A 17,571-nucleotide genomic window follows, 5' to 3' on the forward strand; every position below is an offset into this window, starting at 1 on the left:
GACACACAAGGAGGCAGCCAGGGGAAGGGATGCTACCTTTCTCCAGACTCCTCAGGCTGGGCAGTTCCAGAATGGAGGACCTCTCTCTTCCTCACACTGAAACAGTTAATTTGGGCTGGAAATAGCAGAACACAGGGAGGGAAAAGAGGAGTGACTCCTGTGCTGCTGATTCCAAAATCCCAAGGAGAGGTAAGTATTTGTACAAAGATAAAAATGTAGTTACCAAAACAGCCTCACACCCTTTCTGTGCCCTCTACAGCAAAATGAGTGTAGAAACGAGGTACCTGTGCCTGAGTGGATCAGTGGACCTGCCCAATGTTTCCAAATTCATTCTTATCTCTGGGTTTTGTCCATCCATATGTCAATCAGTGATTACTTAGGCTTGGCTGCGTTGAGCCTATGGACAATATCAAACATTTTTTGTGGCTAACAGAGGATGGAACATTTGCAAGTCTTCAGCACAACTGATGCAATGGTGTCTGCAAGAGGGATCAATGACTTTTATCAATATTATTTCTACAAAATGTTAATGATATGAATGACATTAAGTCAAATTGATCCAAACACAAATAAGAATTTGGTATTAATATACTGAGTATATTCAGGCCATATTGCTGCTACAGTAAAGGAAAAAAATCAATTCAAGCATTGCCAAATAATAAGTTGCAAAGGATCATATTAACAAAAAACAGGTAAGCATGTGCAAGATTTCCTTTATCAGCTGGTTTGTTTTGAAGAAATTCCATGCTGAAAGATTTTTAATTTTACTTTTTCAAAAATTAATAAATTAGTTGAGCAAATATAGGAAGATAAATTTTAAAAACCCAAACAAATAACATAGTAACAGGTGGAAAAGTCTTTCTCTGCTGTAGTAGTTTTTTTATATTACTTCTCCCAGTCTGATTTCAGCGTGAATGTGATGTGACTATCGTTATATAACAGCACCTCAAGGCCCTCAAAAGACCTTTTCTCAATCTATTTTTCTAAAATGAACATCCAGGATGCTCTAAAGGCATGGCAAGTTTCCAGTATGAAGGAACAATATTTCTTCCAGCAGGTACAGTCACTCCACAGTTGTTCCTGGTTGGATGCTTTTGCTCATCACTTAGAAAGCTTACAAACAGTTAAAAAGGGATGTGAAAGATAGATTTGTGTCTGCTACATGCTCCAAAAACTGAGCTGGGAGGTTCACATATTAAGTTGCTCTCATAACCAAAAGTAGGAGTCAGAAGTTCTTAGAGCTGCTCTTGCAAGAAATAAACCTTGATCTACAGTGAAGCTTCTCAAATACTTTATCCATGAGATCACAATGGTAACCTGACAGATTATCTGCTTAATGCTCAAAATTAACTCCAGCATTTTCAAATCAAATAGTCCATAAGGCTGACAAAGCACTATCATCACAAGGCATTATAAAGTCATTGTTGTTACTGCTGTACCACAAGATTTCAATAATGAAAAAAATAAAGATCTCATTTTATTATGCTAAAATAAACACTGAAACAAAATAAATGGCAACTAGCATGCAATCGTGTATAATTTAGCCACAGTTACACTGTGGTTATTATTACATTACCAAAGAGTCTGAAAAAGCACCCATTACAAACATGACATGTATTGTAATCCAGTCAGAATTTCATATTTAAAATTATCTTTTGGGGAGCAGGAAAAAAAAGTAAATTAATTTTGAATGCATAAATATTTCTAGTCAATGCTGTTGTTTCACATACTACCTCTGTCTTCCTAGGCTTATGTACAGAATTGTAACATTACACATATTTTTGCTGCAGAAATACACTGCATTAGCAAAACCAATCTCAAGCTAAGAAAAAAAAAAACCCCAAAACACCAAAATTATTTTATAAAAAAATGGAAGGGAATCATACCACCAGGAAAGAATAAAAAGCAGAAGACATATTACTATGCTCTAAATAATGTCACATTCTATTATTGATTAAAATGATTTTACCATGACATTTCATTCATCAGATTCCATTTCTCATTACACACAAACCCTTAATATTTATCAAGCTTACACAAGGCTTTTCTTCTCATCAAGCAGTGCCTTTCCTCTCTCCTCTTTAAAACTAGGTTATATTATGTTGAAGGCTCTACACTGTCTTTGAACTCTCTCCTTCTCACACTTGACCTCACTACCATCACTTTTTATCTCATTATAGTGAATGTTATTAAGTATTTATGTCTAACAAGGTGATTTCAATGGTTCATCCTTTTTAAACAATTCTGTGATCATTTTCTGTTAGCAGGAAATAAAGACATTTCATTAAATCAAGATCTATCTGCTACTACTCAGATTAATATTCTTTCTAGTCAGGACATTTAAGACCTTCACCATATACAATTGCAATGCATTTTTGATGGTTAAAGATGGAATTTTCCAATCCTCAGTCACCCAGCACACACATTAATTTCAAAGAGTAATTTTAGATTATTACAGAATGTGGGCTCAACATATTCCTTAAAGGAACACGTTAACCCTAAAATGCACTATACTGTTTATATGGAAGCCTGGGGAAAACACAGAAAACTGCAGGTGCATAAGAAGTTTGCTCTAGATTAAATAAGTATTTGTAATCACCCTTTAGAAATGTATGATATTGACATATACTCCATATTAATGCTTATTAATTCTAGAAAAATATGTCAAACTAATTAAAAAAGAGATTACCCTGGCAAAAAGTGGTGGTATGTAAAAGGCGATTCTGCATTCTGTATTAGTAACCCTTCCCCAAAAATTCATAGTAAAAGTTTGCACAATACAAGTAAAAGCATGATAAACCTCAGCTCTGATATATTGCAGCTCATGAAAAAGGTCATATTCATTTCATTACCTTTTTGACCAAATATCATAGGATTAACAATAAAACTATTTCACCTTATGGAGGTTATCTAGAAGACGAAGTGCCACCTACTCTTAATACTAAACACAGTCCTGCTTTATCTCCACATTATTATACACATCACTGGACTTTATCACTACAAAACAGTTGTGTTTGCAGAACTTCATCAAAAAACCATCACTTTTTCTTTTCCTGAACAGACTGACAGGCTTATGATCCTCTCAGTCTTAATCCTTAAAACAATTCACAGCTTGGAAATACTCCAATCAAATACAATATACTGACATGCAGAAAAATCTATCTACCAAAGCAAAACAAACAACAGCATCACTATCCCTCCAAACCACATAACAGTACAACCAGATTTCCCAAATTTCCCAAATTTCATCTGCATTGTTTCAGTGATTAACAAAATCTGAACTTTTAAAAACAGCATATTCTTTTATAAAAAATCTTTTCTGTTTCAGAATTTAAAAATGACATTTCTTCTAATATTTGTCCAGCTGTGGCAAAGAACAAAAAACAAGTTTAAATATTTATGGTTTTTTATAAACTGAATTTTAAAAATCTGTGAACCTATATATTTTACTGTGTTCGAGATTGAGAAATTAATATTTGACCAACGTCAGAAATTCTCACGACAATAAGTAATTTCAGATTTTGGCATCAGGAACACACAACAGTTAAAATGGCTTAATCATTTCCAGTATAGGCTGAACCTTAAAGTTCTGATTTCCAGTGCAGCTGGCCAGTTTCTAAGGTTTCCTCCCCAAAAAATCATAGCTGGAGAATGATGAAGTATAATACAACATACAGCAAGCACATGGCATGTAAGCACATGTAAAAGATATAGCACAAGAATTTGACACTAACAGCTACATTACTTCCACTCCCAAAAACTAAAACAATCACTTGTAGGAAACTGGCCACAGTAAAGCAGTGGTCGATAAAAGCAATCATGCCAGCTAAATTGTAGCTGAAGTCAGTGGCACAATTATTTTTATTTTTAAAGCAGTGACATACCAGTGAAAACATTCCACTGAAGATGAAGAGTCTGGGAAGTATCTACAAGGCAGGTCCATCTGGAAGAGCAGCTGAAATAGTGAACAGAATGAATTTCCCACTTTTAGGTGTCTTGCATAATTTCTTAACCCTTGCCCTTAGATTTCAACAGATCTCTTCAGTCTAAGGCTTTCAGTATTTAACTACCAGCCCTAGACAAATACCTGAAAAAAGGGACCCAAGTTGTCTGATCCTCCTCAGACCCTACTTAGATAAATAAAATGAGCCATTTTCCCCACATACAGTACTTCTGTTCTGCTTAATCTTTACCTTTCTCTTTGGCTGTCTTTTAGATTTCATCTGTTGATATTGCACTTTCTTCCTTCAAAATAGAAATTATTTGTGTGTTGGTGCATATTTATGAGAAACAGCAATGTGTAAGAGCTCAAGCTGTGAGGAAGTCTTTACCCTGAGATCCCTGTGGTCCCTCAAAACTCTCCTCAGCTGTTGCAAACCCACAGGAGACCTATTTGTTTATGGAAGTATGCCAGGTGTTTCTCTTTCATAAATATTTAATTAATCAATCTTGTGAGGAGAAAATGCAGCCTGCACAACATTCCCGGTAATGAATATGTGTTAGCTGTCTTGATTTTTTTCCCCTCAGAAGCTGATTAGTTTTGTCATTTGTAAAAGAAAGAGGATCCATTGTATTTCGAGCAGGGAGATAGAGTTTTGGGAGAGAAGTTTGTACCAAAAAAGATGCAGAAAAAGGGCAGTAGTAAAAACTATAGCTGTTCTGTGAGCTGAAAGGGGATGCCGCAAGCCAGTGGATTTGAAAATATGTGCTTTCATTTTATCATGATGAAGAGCCAGTTCAAAGGGATGCACAAAAGCCACTCACCCAGGTGTATCAGGCCACTTTACTGAGTCCTGCTATTATGGGCAGTCAGAACCTCCTGAGATGTGAGACCCTATCCCCTCCTTTCACCCTTGAGAACCTATGGATCACATCTCAGTGCGTGTAAATGGCACTAAACACAAATTCATTTGTAAAGAAATATAAAAGCATATCTGAGGGAATACTGGACACACTGATTGGCAATTAGATCTCCGTTAAGTATAGATTATCAAAGACTTTAAATTTCTTTATATTTTCTAGAAGTACAATTTCAATCGTGTGGTTAAGTATATAACGCCCTGATGTAGGAAGACAAAGATACCACCAGACCACAATTTTGAGGACCCAAGATTGATGCCTGACTCTGCATGGTAAAAATCTACTTAAATGGCAACAAAGAACTTCCATTGTCACACATCTGCTATGCTCAGGGTTTGCCTGCCGTTGGGTAGAACTAAATTAAAGCCAAATAAATGTGCTCAAGGTTTAGCTACACACAGGGTTGGAAAATAGGAAAGAGTCAAAAGGAAATGTAAGGTCTGGTCAATGATAAACAGCACAGTGACTATTGCAAAGCAAAAGAAATCTCAAATGGTCCTTCCTTTGTGTTTTACACTCTTCTTCGTGCCTACTTTCTTCCTGGGTAGCACACCATAGTTTTTTATAGATACAGATATAGATACAGGTTGTATAGGTAGAGAAACAGAAAAGTAAGCTATATAATTCTTTTGTTAAGAGAAGGTGTGTAGACGACACTATAACAGGGGCTTAGTCCTTTGCAGTGCTCAGCACTGGCATCAGGGGTTTGGTACTTTTCTTATTTAGCAACATCACACAGTCATCGTGTCTTACACTGGGGCTAAACTGCAAAAATAACAGCTGAAAACACAGTCACATAGTCAGTGCCGCTGGGGTCAGGTTTTTACTTCTACAGATTGCTACTTTGGAATTAATTAAAAAGGAAAAAGAAAAAAAAATAAAAGAAAAAACACAAAAAACAAACAATGCGTTTTGGATTTTGCAAAAGGAGGTATTTCAGCTGATCATCAAATAAGGCCATATTTTTATACCAATTCTCACAAGAATTAGGATAGTGACAAAAAATTATCTAAACTAAGCAAGTTTTAACTCCTGTCAGATATTTACTTGTAAGTGTGAGGTTTGCACTGATAATGGTAAAGATCACTTAACTATTCATAATATTTTAAGATCTGTGGTGGGGAATGAACTACTGTCTGGCAGCAATATACTTCAGCCCTGATGCATGTTTTGCAGACATGGCTCAACATACAGTATTAATCTGGCTCATGCTTAGGCTATTCTACTTGTAAATACTGGAATCCAAGAACTTCCTGGTCCCGGAGAGTTGCATCAATTCAGACTGGGATTTCTCCTCATAACTTTACAGGAGAAAAGAAGAGTAAAATTTTCTATTTTAATTTAAACATGACAAGTCAGTCTATGACATTTAGGAGTTCAACACTCATCCCTACAGTAGCAGATTTCTCCTTTTCTGGACTCCTGGGTTTTGCATACATCATTCTTCTCTCCTTTGTTTTCTTGGCACATCTCCCCTTCTAAATTGTAAATCAAAGAATGCACATTTTCTCTCCACTCAGAGCCCACAAAAAGTAAACATGTAGAGCCAAAGTTGTACACACGAAAACACAATGTCAGTCTCCTAGAATACATCTAATTTTAAACAGTGAAATATTACAATAAAACTACTATTTCATAATTCCCTTCTCCTTTATAGAGTCAGAGTCAGTGTGTGGTACAAAAATCTGACTTATATGACACAGATACCTATTAAAAAAGACACGGTTGGCACTTTAAAGCACACTGTTCATTAGCTGATTTCAGTGTTTCCTCAAGTGATTATTTAAAGGACCATTGAATCCAAAATGATGGTGGCATAATAATATGAAGTAGCATAAAAATCTTACAACTGGTAACATCTTTAACGTGAAACACTTGACGGTAAAAAATATCTTACTTTTCTGATAAATGTTTCTTGCACCTACATAATGCAAATCGAAATGCAAAATAAACCCCACAAAAATACCTTGTGAATTATCTTTACAAGCCCTTTTTCATTTAAAAGTATGTTTCACGTTTACACCCGAGTGCTTTGCGCAAAATATAAAAAAAATTAATTTGTGGAGAGAGACTGTTCTACAATAATGAAAGGAGAAATCATAAATGAGATTAAAAAAATAAAAAGAAAAAAGCAGCCTCCCTCCCCCCCAAATGACAGAGCTTTATGGCATTGATATTATCTAAACTGATGGGTACTCTTTAGGTTATCATGTTTCTAAGGTTTTGTGAGTGATATTGGTAGAGACATTCTTCAAGAACTGCCCCAGAAACCTGAAACTTCCTTATTTTTTTATGTATCTATGCTGCAGAACACCATTCTTCACTACATTCCTCCCCCCTGCATCTCTTCCAGAATATATTTGGAATATAGTTTAGACTAAACACAGAGGCTGACAGGCTTTTCCAGTGGCAGACAAAGCAGTACTTAGTAGTAAGTGAATTCACAGACAAAAAGGGTACCTTTGTAGTGCTACAAACCTTCCAGGGCATTGTCAGTCTTACCAGAAAACCACGGGCATGTTTACGTTCACGTCTGACCATGTTAATTTGAAGGAGCCACTTAAGAATAGGAAAGGTTATTTGATGACATACGGGATCAGTTTCCTTGTTATTCCCTCTTTTACTTTATGCATCTTAACCTTTTCCAGCTATCCCAAGAGGAAACTAATATGATCTCAAAGAAACATTCAGGCATTGGTATATCATTGCTCTGTAGCTGAACTGCACAAGGACTCAGTTTTGTGGCTGAGGTTTCTTAAGGGAACTTCTGTGTCTCCAAATGACTTTTGCAGACATTTGTTAGTATTGTTAACAGAAATATAGCTTGGGAATACTATATTAAAATATCAATTCCTGCTCAGAAAAGAATCAGATAAATATCTGTCCAGCATTACTACAGCAATAATTATAATCTCAAAGCATGCAGTTGTATTATCTAGCTCCCCAGTGGATAAATTGTAAGGTCAGTTTTAGAGACAAAATTTATCTGCTACTGAAAAATAACATGGTACTAGTCTTGATGCAGTGTGTGCTAGCATTCTTATGCAACTGAGATTTTGTTTCCATGTTTATCACTTCAGATAAAATTAAGATTTAACAAAGAAAAACATCATCATTGTGAGAGATGACACGCAATAAAAAAATATATGAAAAACTGGACAGATTGGGAAGGAGATTGTAAAAAATAGCAATTAGCACAGCAATGCATCCTACACACGCACACACAAAACTCTTCAACAAAACAACAAAGAAACAACAGCAAAAGGAAAGGAGGTAGATATATAATGAAATATTATGTAGATCTCTCATAATTCCCGTAGATCACACGGCCAGTGGTACCCCAGCTCCAGGAAGTCATGTAGCACCATTCATGAGAACAAAAAATTCATGAACATGCATTCAGCAAATCTGCTTTTGATTAGCAGCAGCAAACAGTGATCCTGGTGATGCAGTGAGTCAGCCTTGGTGGTTCACTCATTTCAGCCAAGAGCCTGAGGAAGCTGCTGCACTTCCTTGCTTGTCCTGCCTATATCCCAGTGGAATTTGCTGGGACCTCTAGTTGGGACCTCTAGCTAGACCATCCTAGCTCTAGTTGTTACTCTTTCAGAAAGGTAGAGAAAATTTAATGATTGGTGAAAATGCTGGAGGAACTTGACAGGGGGAAAACCGTTTCCCTGGCATTCGGAGTGTGTGGTGATAATCTCCAGCAAATAACAGATCGAGTATTCCAAGGAAAGGGCCTTCTCCCTGGCAGGGAACTCTTGATCTCTTTTTTTCCTTAGGACACCAACAACCACTTCCACTATTCTTCCTCTTTACCGGAAGTCTAGCTGCTGCTCAGATGCTTTTCTTACAGAAATGCAAGATTTTAAGATACGTTTTTGGCCACAATGATATGTATGAACATACTGAGCTCAAAAACACATTATTTCTTTGAAATTTTTCTCCTTCTGCTAAATGGGACTGGCATTGCAAATTAATGGAGCCTGGACACGGATAGAGAGAAAATACTGCGTTCTGGCAGTTTTGCACAGCTTGTGTAAGATTCTTTGCTTGGGAAAGAGGCTTAACAGCATTTAGAGAAAGGACAGGAAAGGTAATACAAAGTTTGGTACAGACAAGACCCTGAAGGACCAATGGTTTCTTAGTGGAAAGCTCATGCCAGCCAGAACTGTAAAGAAATCAGATAAAGCCTTGTCTTTGCTGGAGTCACAACAGAATAATCTGCCCCCTGGAATAGTTTTTCATCACCTATCATTACAGAGCTCAGCACATATAGGCTGGCCAGTGTCAGCAGCAAGTCACTCATGCTGGCTGCTTATTAGGGCAAATTCTGCAACTTGTGTTCTGCATAATGCTGTGGTGCAACAGAACTCACTTTAAATCTGTTTCTATGATTGTCAATATCACATTTCCTGCAATACAAGGTATGAGGGACCACAACAGAAGCATTCATAGTTTGGGTGGAAAGGCAATCCCATGGTGAATTGTCTATCTACAGTAATGGACCTTACATGGGTGGCTCTGATTCATGCCATCCCATTGCTTTAAGTCACCCTACACTCAATCTAACAAAAAAATAAATTCCTCCATAGTGGGGGAGTACAGAAAGTGGTAAAAATTGAAGAAATGCAGTATTGTGTGCCACAATACAAGAAAGATATAGAGCTATCAGAGTGTATCCAAGAGAGGGCTACAGAGAGGGTGAAGGGACTTGAGGGAAAGCATATGAGGCATGGCTGAGGTCGCTTGGTCTGTTCAACCTGGAGAAGAGGAGACTGAGGGGAGGCCTCATTGGTCTTCAACACCATCAGGAGGAGAAGTGGAGAGGCAGACACTGATCTCTTCTCTCTGTGACCAGGGACAAGACCTGAGGGAGTGACCTGAAGCTGTGTCAGGGGAGGTTAGGGCTGGGTATTACTAAATGGTTCTTCCCCCAGAGGGTGATTTGGCACAGGAATGAGCTTCCCAAGAAAGTAGTCACAGCACCAAACCTGACAGCGCTCAAGAAGTGTTTGGAAAACTCCATCAAGCACATGGTGATATTCTTGGGATGTCCTGTACCGGGCCAGGAATTGGACTTCCATGATCCATGTGGTTCCCTTTTAACTCGGAATAATATATATCATATTTTAATTTTCCTTTGAGTGTAACAGACAATACCAAAAAAAGTCCCATCCTACACATAAAATGTGGTATAAAAGAACAATAATAAGCTAGACACCGTGGTCTACATTGTCATTGCTTTTCAACTACTAAAAAACCTTATGCTCTAAAATGATTGGTTTCAGAATCAATTTGACTTATTCTCAAATAAGCTTTTCTTTGTAACTGGAACATCAAAAAATTATTTTGCTTTATGAGGAAAAGTTGACTCGTTTTTTTTCCCCAGAAGTTGATCAAATCTGAATGGTTCACTTTCCTAGTACACTAAGAACATTTGAACATGAGGATATAGTAAGAAAGCTAACAAAATATAGTTATAGAATAGAAATTTTTTGAATCTTTGTGAAAGATTAATGATAGTTATAAAAAGCAAAGCTTACTGATCTGTTATATGACAGACAGCAGCAAATAAAAAAGCAGATTCAGGACTATTAACAAGTATAATTATATTCAGTCATTCCTTTTAAAATTGCTTAAAGCTCAGCTGGATTTAATATTTCCTTCAATCAACAACATGCAGGATGTGCGGAAGAATAAATTATGATTAAAATACAGACAATATGAAGCAAGGAGATGTAGACCATTAATTTAATTCATGACATTTTCAACACCACTTTTATGAGAGTCATGGATTTTATTCAAATGGACTTTATAGAGCTTTTGAAGTAAGCAGTCTTTGAAGTTCCTCCTTTATTTGTTGTTACACTTATCATGAAATGTCAAAGAAAAATGGTTTATTACTATCGGAGGTGCTTTATTACTCATTTTAGGGGGATTATCAAAATGAGAATCTCCATCCAAGGACAGATTTATCAGGTCGTACATTTTGCACATTATTTTGATAATAAAAATTGGCACTGTAATTATCTATTTCCCCCAGATACTTCTTCTAGAGAAATATAAGCTGACAAAAACTCTATCACCTTATGAAAGTTTGACTCAGCCTACACTCATTTTTCCTGCATAATGAGGCAGGAAAATAAATTGTTAAATATAAACCGTTAAAAATAAAGCTTGATATTCATATATTCAGTATCTATGAACTAGTCTCTGCAATAGGTTTCAGTAAATGTAAAGAAACATTTTGAATTCTAATCTTGAGTAAAGATTTTTCTTGCTAATAATCATTATTAGGTGGGTTTTGAATTGGTTTTAGATTATGACAGCTATGAATCAGTAAGGGTTGATCATAAAAATTAAAAAACAAAATCTAGATAATTATATCTTTCAGCAAAAATGATCAATTTCTAGAATAGCTTGGGAGAGGAAATATGGTAAAGAAAGAAGATACCACTATTGTCAGAAGGATGTTTTATTTCTCACTTTTGCCTCAGTATCAAATGACAATGTAGATGTAGAATTTTATAAATTTCTGTGCAAGGCTGATATATCATTACTAGGACAGAAAAATAAGGAAGATGAACATGAACTTGCCCAGCATTCTCATTTAGGATTAAAAATTGAATTATGAAGCACTTACTAATCTCAAAACAACTACCTTTTAAGTGGAATTCTGCTTCTGAAATAGTCTTTTGCTATTCTTGGGTAGGAGCTTGAGTAGGAGAGTTTCAGAAGTGAGAAACAAGGGCAGAGTTTAAAATTTCTTGAAGTAGTAAAGATTTAGACATGAAAACTCAAAACATTCAGAAAGCCAGGTCCGTTGAGTCCTGTCAAAATTTTGAATCTCAATCCTTAGAAAACTTTGTGGGCAAGAAGAAAAAAAATGATGGTCTCCCCAGTCTGAAAATTCAAGATATTTCTTTAAATAATAGCTCAGAAAACTTCTTACACCAGTCAGGTTCTTTATAAAGATCTACCACTGATTTCAGTTATTCAAATAAAGGCCACATTGCATAAACCAGTTTGAGAAAGTAGATATTTCACTCTCCTACACCAAATGGGTGCCAGTCATTGTGAACAATAGATCCGTGGCTTCTTTTGGCTCTAAATAAAAGAAACATTGAGGAGTTGTTTCTAATTAGGACGTCATACATTAAAAGCACTGTTGAAAGTCAGTCTTGCAGATTTACAAGGCCTTTCATACCAAGAATGATGATAAAGGTGCAGAAAAGTATGTGCTACAGTGAAACCAGTCCAGAGTAGTTTTTAAATGGCCAGAAATTAAACCTCTTTGTAGGAAAATATTCTCTCTAGATTTACCATAGCACTGCAGAAGTCCCACTGAAATAAAGAGAAATATTTTTGCTGTAGGGCTCTGCAGGGAAAAAAAACCCACCAAGTTGCCATAATTACATGTTTGAAAAACAAACATAAGGATGTGTGAGTGTATATGTATTTTGTGTTGTGAAACTCAGATGTTGATTTGAATCAGGGCTTTGATCTCCATAGTTTCAGATGGTTCATTACCAAGTCATAGCAAAATCTGAGCAGAGATTCTCCAAACAAGGCATGGTATGCAATTTGGGTCCAAATCTATAACCTGCTTTCTGTTTAGTGCTGATTTTCAGACAAACAATTCTCTTCTCACCACTGCCTGGGATTTCTCTGGGGATGGGAAATAGGAAGAAAAGCAAACATCCCAAATGTAAAGTCACAAAGCCCTCAACAGACTTCCAGTTGAAACTTTAGCAAGCTTGATGTTGGCAAACATTTACTTTTAGTAATATGCAAAAGTGTTAGGTTTTGGTATATGGATTCTGAAACTAAAAATTGACCTGAAATGTGAGTAAATGGAATTTTAGATCATGTTTGTTATCCACTAAATAATTCATTGTTCCATTTTACACATGCAGCCTTTAATTAACTTGCTGACTCAGACTCATGATACTACTAATCCATTCATTTCCCCAAACCCACTGAAAAGTATAAAACATGTGTGGGCACAAGCAAAAGACTGGGAGATTATTAAGGAGGAATTTTTAATCAGAAAACCTCAGACAGCTGCATCCTCTTCTCCCAGCTATGAAGACCAGATTGAGGACTGATTGATAACACCTGTTAACTACTGTCTTTTTCCTGAAGCTGTTGAATCATAAGCCTGTACAAGTATTTTTTCCTGAAATACTGGTCACAATAACACAAAACAGTTAATAATTCTGAGTAAAGGCTTAAAGCAACTGCATGTACCAAGCACCCAGTTTTCTCCCCGACTGGAAAATATATTTAGTAAAATAGCCTTCAATGGCAAGGAGAACTTGCCATTGAATATTTTATATTAAAATACATATATATGTGTTTATATAAACACATCTGAAGAGGATGTATTCTTGTCACAAGCCAATTCTGCCTTAAATATCTGCAAAAATTTCCAACTTATTTTCTTAGAACAACATTTAATTACTACATTCTCTATTTTGTCTTTACAGCTGCTTTGTGCCGTCTTCTGCAGGGAAGAACAGATTTTTTTCACCAATGAAATACAAAACAAAGGGCTTTCAATAGCATCTAACTACACAACACCACATAAACATGATACAATAAATGAAGCACTGGGAATAATAAAAAAAAGACCTATTATAGCAGAATTCCATTAGCTAATAATTTTCCTTTTCTCTGTTTCAGATAAAGTAGTTCATTTTACTGGAAGACCTCTTTTCACCATATTACATAGACCTAAATTTCACTCCAGCCTGTGTTGCCTTGGCAAGGTTTATAAAAGAAATGTATTGATAACTGTTTCCTGTGGACCAACACCATAGGAGTGAGAGACAGATGTAATTCCTTCATTCCTCTCCCTTGATCCTAGTCTACATAATTAAGTATCAGACTAGATAATCCCTTAGGTCCGTTCATTATTCCAGTCTATTTAATACCAGCATATCACTCTGGGATAGGTTACAGCACTCTTACAGGCCTTAAAATGTGTAGGTTAAAAGATTTACAAGGTAACTGAAGTTGTGACCTCCTTCCTGGGGGAAGGGAAGAGGCATTAAAGGAAGGATAATTCAGAGAAATGTGACTTAAGTGCAGCACTAGAGCTATAACCCCTCAAGTTATTTAAACCTTTGTCTTCTCCCATGTAGTCCCTGCTGGGTGAAATCTCCAGTTGGCCTAAAAGACTTAATCACCTCTGGCTGGATGAGTATTAGCAGTTCATTTGCATAAGTACTTGTCATTACCATTAAGTGTGTTTGCTTTCAGATATATTTAAGTCCACATTAACTCCTTCTTGCTTGACATTAGGATCTCTCAAATTGGCAGTGGCTGCATTGTATTTCCTCTGAACCAGTCTCCTACTTAAGACATATCTAGGACAGCTCTATTCTTTAAATACTCATCAAAGGGGAAATGATTCCATCTACTGCATGAAAAATTTAAGACCCGCAATTTCTGTACAAAGTCAAGATGTGGTCACAGAGAATTGAAAATATAGAATATAAAGCATAAAACAGTGTAGTAAACGGGGTACAATAACCCAGTTGCCAGAACACTTCCCCCTGGGATCCAGAAATCTGTAGTTATAATCATAGCTCTACACAGGTCACTGCAACAGGCAAAATTTTAAGTATCCACAAATCCATGTAAAGCCAAACCCTAGGGTTAAGCATCCAGTCACTGTGTAAGAGATGCAGATTTACCAGGGATGCTCAGGAAGCTGACATTCCTTTTCCATACATTCTGAGAAAACAGCTGGAAATACTTGCTTCTGTTCATTGTGTTGGCTGTGTGCACCCTATTATGGAAAAAATTCTGAAAGAATTCCTTACTGTGAGGGTGGTGAGGCACTAGCACAGGTTTCCTAGAGAAGCTGTGTCTGTCCCATCCCTGGAAGTGTTCAAGGCCAGGTTGGATGGGGCTCTGAGCAACCTGGTCCAGTGGAAGGTGTCCCTGAGAATGCAAGAGGGTTGAAACAAAATCACCTTTAAGGTCCCTTCCAACCCACTCCATTTTTGGACTCCCTGTGGATACTGTGAGGAGGTGACACCTCAGGAAGAAGAATCAAAGAGCTCTCAGTGGAATTCAAGTGCTGCTGTTTGGGACTGGCAATCCCACCCTTCCTCAAAGCCTGAGCAGCTCTGTGGTAATCCTGAGCATGGACCTTTTCAAAGATCTCTCTCTCCTTTTGTCCCAGAACATGAACATTTTGGACTTCTTAAGACAATGACAACTACCCCTGTGAGATGAGGGCACTGAAGCCTAGGGAATGCAAAGTGCTCCACAAGACAGGGAGAGACATTATTTACCTGCTCATTATGGTAAATAACCAAGAAGAGAAACCTGCCTCCAAGGTTTACCTTATGAACTTCTAGACATTTTAAACTGGTGAAAACAGAAGCAAACCTGAGATCTAGAATGAAATTATGAACCTCTGATGAACACAAAAAATCCAATCAGCTAAAAAATCACATCTCTTTCACTTGGTCTCCTTCAGGGCATATGAGCCCTGAGAGACTGTTTTTCTACCTAATTTTGGAGAGCATCCATCTTGAAAAACTTATTCTAAAGAGAGCACATTTTCAAAGCGAGACAAGAGTTTTAACTAAAAGTAAAACCAAACTTTGGTGTTCCACTGCTTAGGAAAGCAGCCTAACAATTAAGCTACTGATATAAAAGTTAAGGACTGTGTAACAGTAGCTTTACTCAAAAGCATTTTAACATAGTTTTAAAACAAAACATTTTAAACTAATTTAAAATAAATATAAACTTTTATTTTTTTAAAAAATAAGATACTTCTTTCATCTGACATGTTCCAGAAATGTTCAGACTTTACAGACTGGATGGGTATTTAGATACGAATCTGTGTAGTTTCTGACTTAGTTTTACAGAAACAGAGACTGGGTCACTTCTAAGCCTGCCACATGACATTTAACTTATTAACCGACAAGAACTTAAAAGAAACTTAAAAGAGAGCTTCTCTGGAGGATTAGACAGCTCTAAACATTTCTCTCAACATCTGAGCAGGTTTTTTGGGCCATAATTTTTACTTGGGATGTCAGATCCCCAGATCATATTTCCAAAATGACTGTTCACATCTCCTTGCTCTCCTCTGACAATGAGCAGATTAATGCAGAGTCTGTTCTTCTAATGTACACAAAGTAATATTTCAGAACATTTCCTCATACCTCCTTAAGTCAGTGTTAAAAATATTCCTTACTTATTCCTGAAAACCTGGTTTACAAAACCCCTTCTGCTGCAGTGACAAAACATGTGGTAATGACAGCCTCAGGCTTCCCCATGTCAAAGTTAGGCTACAAACATCTTGAAAACCTTTCCTGCATTTCATAGCATGAGACTTTAAGCAAAAAGACTAATATAATCTGCTGCTATATCAAACTAACATATTATATATTCAGGTCACATTAATAATTAATTTCTTACATATGGTATAAAATACACATTTTTACATCTATTATTTTTCTTGAGAATAACATGTGTGAACTGTATTTCGCATATAGCTTTATTTATATTTGTGGTAAACTATGTATAAACACATGTTTACAGACTCAGAATGGATGCTTTTAATAAAAGTTAGTCACAGTCAGGATTCTTGTTTTCTACAATCTCCCTATTAGAAGTCTTTTAGGAGAAGAGGAATCAAATTCCTTAATAATCTGTTGTTTTATTTTTTTTAATATCTCCTGTGTCAAAACATTCATAACAGAATCTTAAGTTGGAGGGCAAAGGAAAACAGACTTGTTTAGAAATCTTAAATGGGTAAAGTAAACAAAGTGAATATAATTTGGTAGAAACCCATGAAATAGAATTATAATTTTTGGAGGAGTTTTATCACTCTCTTGGGTGCAACATTGTTTAGCAAGTTTTCATACTTGTTTCCAAAATGGATGTGTACAGTCCTCACCTCATGCAATATTTTCCTACAAGCAGAAAGCCTGAATTGCTGCTTACGTTAATGTGCACCAGGTCATGCCTGCTTTCAACAATTCATATTAAATCCACGTTATCTCTGCATGTACTTGTGATAAGCTTGCAAACCTGTAAACAACATTCATCAGTATATTCACAGCTGAAATTAATTTTGCATCTTTTCCAGTAACCCCCTATTCAAGGGTCTTGTAGAAATAATTTCCTGATAATGTCAAAATGTCACTCATATTTCCCAAATTTTAATGTCAAGCATAGTCAGTCACCTCACTTCCTCAAAATACCACAAAATACATTTTTAAAGCAAACAGGATCGAACGTTTATAACCCTAACAAGAATATGATGGAAAATAACACTAGTACAGAAAAATTGTCAGCGCTAACCAATTTGGGCAACTGAGGTACCATGAATATTTCTGCTTCCATTCCTGTTCACAACACAAACAGACCTCTGAACTGAAGCCTATGAAATGCTGACATAAGAACAGAACCTTCTGAAGCATTTCCTACTTAGGGATCACAAGCAATTTTTTTTTAAACATTTGTTTCTGAATCTCTATCTGAGAATGAAAAAGGTATGATAGCATAGCATGTCTGCCATTCTAAATATGCTCTAAACTAGTCAAATGTATCAAATACACCTGTAAATGTGTGATACATAAAAGATTCCTTATTACAAATACTTTATTTTCTATTTTAAAACAGAAGAACTGTAAATATGAAGAGCAGGTTTGTTGAACACAAGTCTATCTGAAAGACAGC

The sequence above is a fragment of the Cinclus cinclus genome, chromosome 2 (genome assembly GCF_963662255.1).
Source record: "Cinclus cinclus chromosome 2, bCinCin1.1, whole genome shotgun sequence".
NCBI classification, from domain to species: Eukaryota; Metazoa; Chordata; class Aves; order Passeriformes; family Cinclidae; genus Cinclus; species Cinclus cinclus.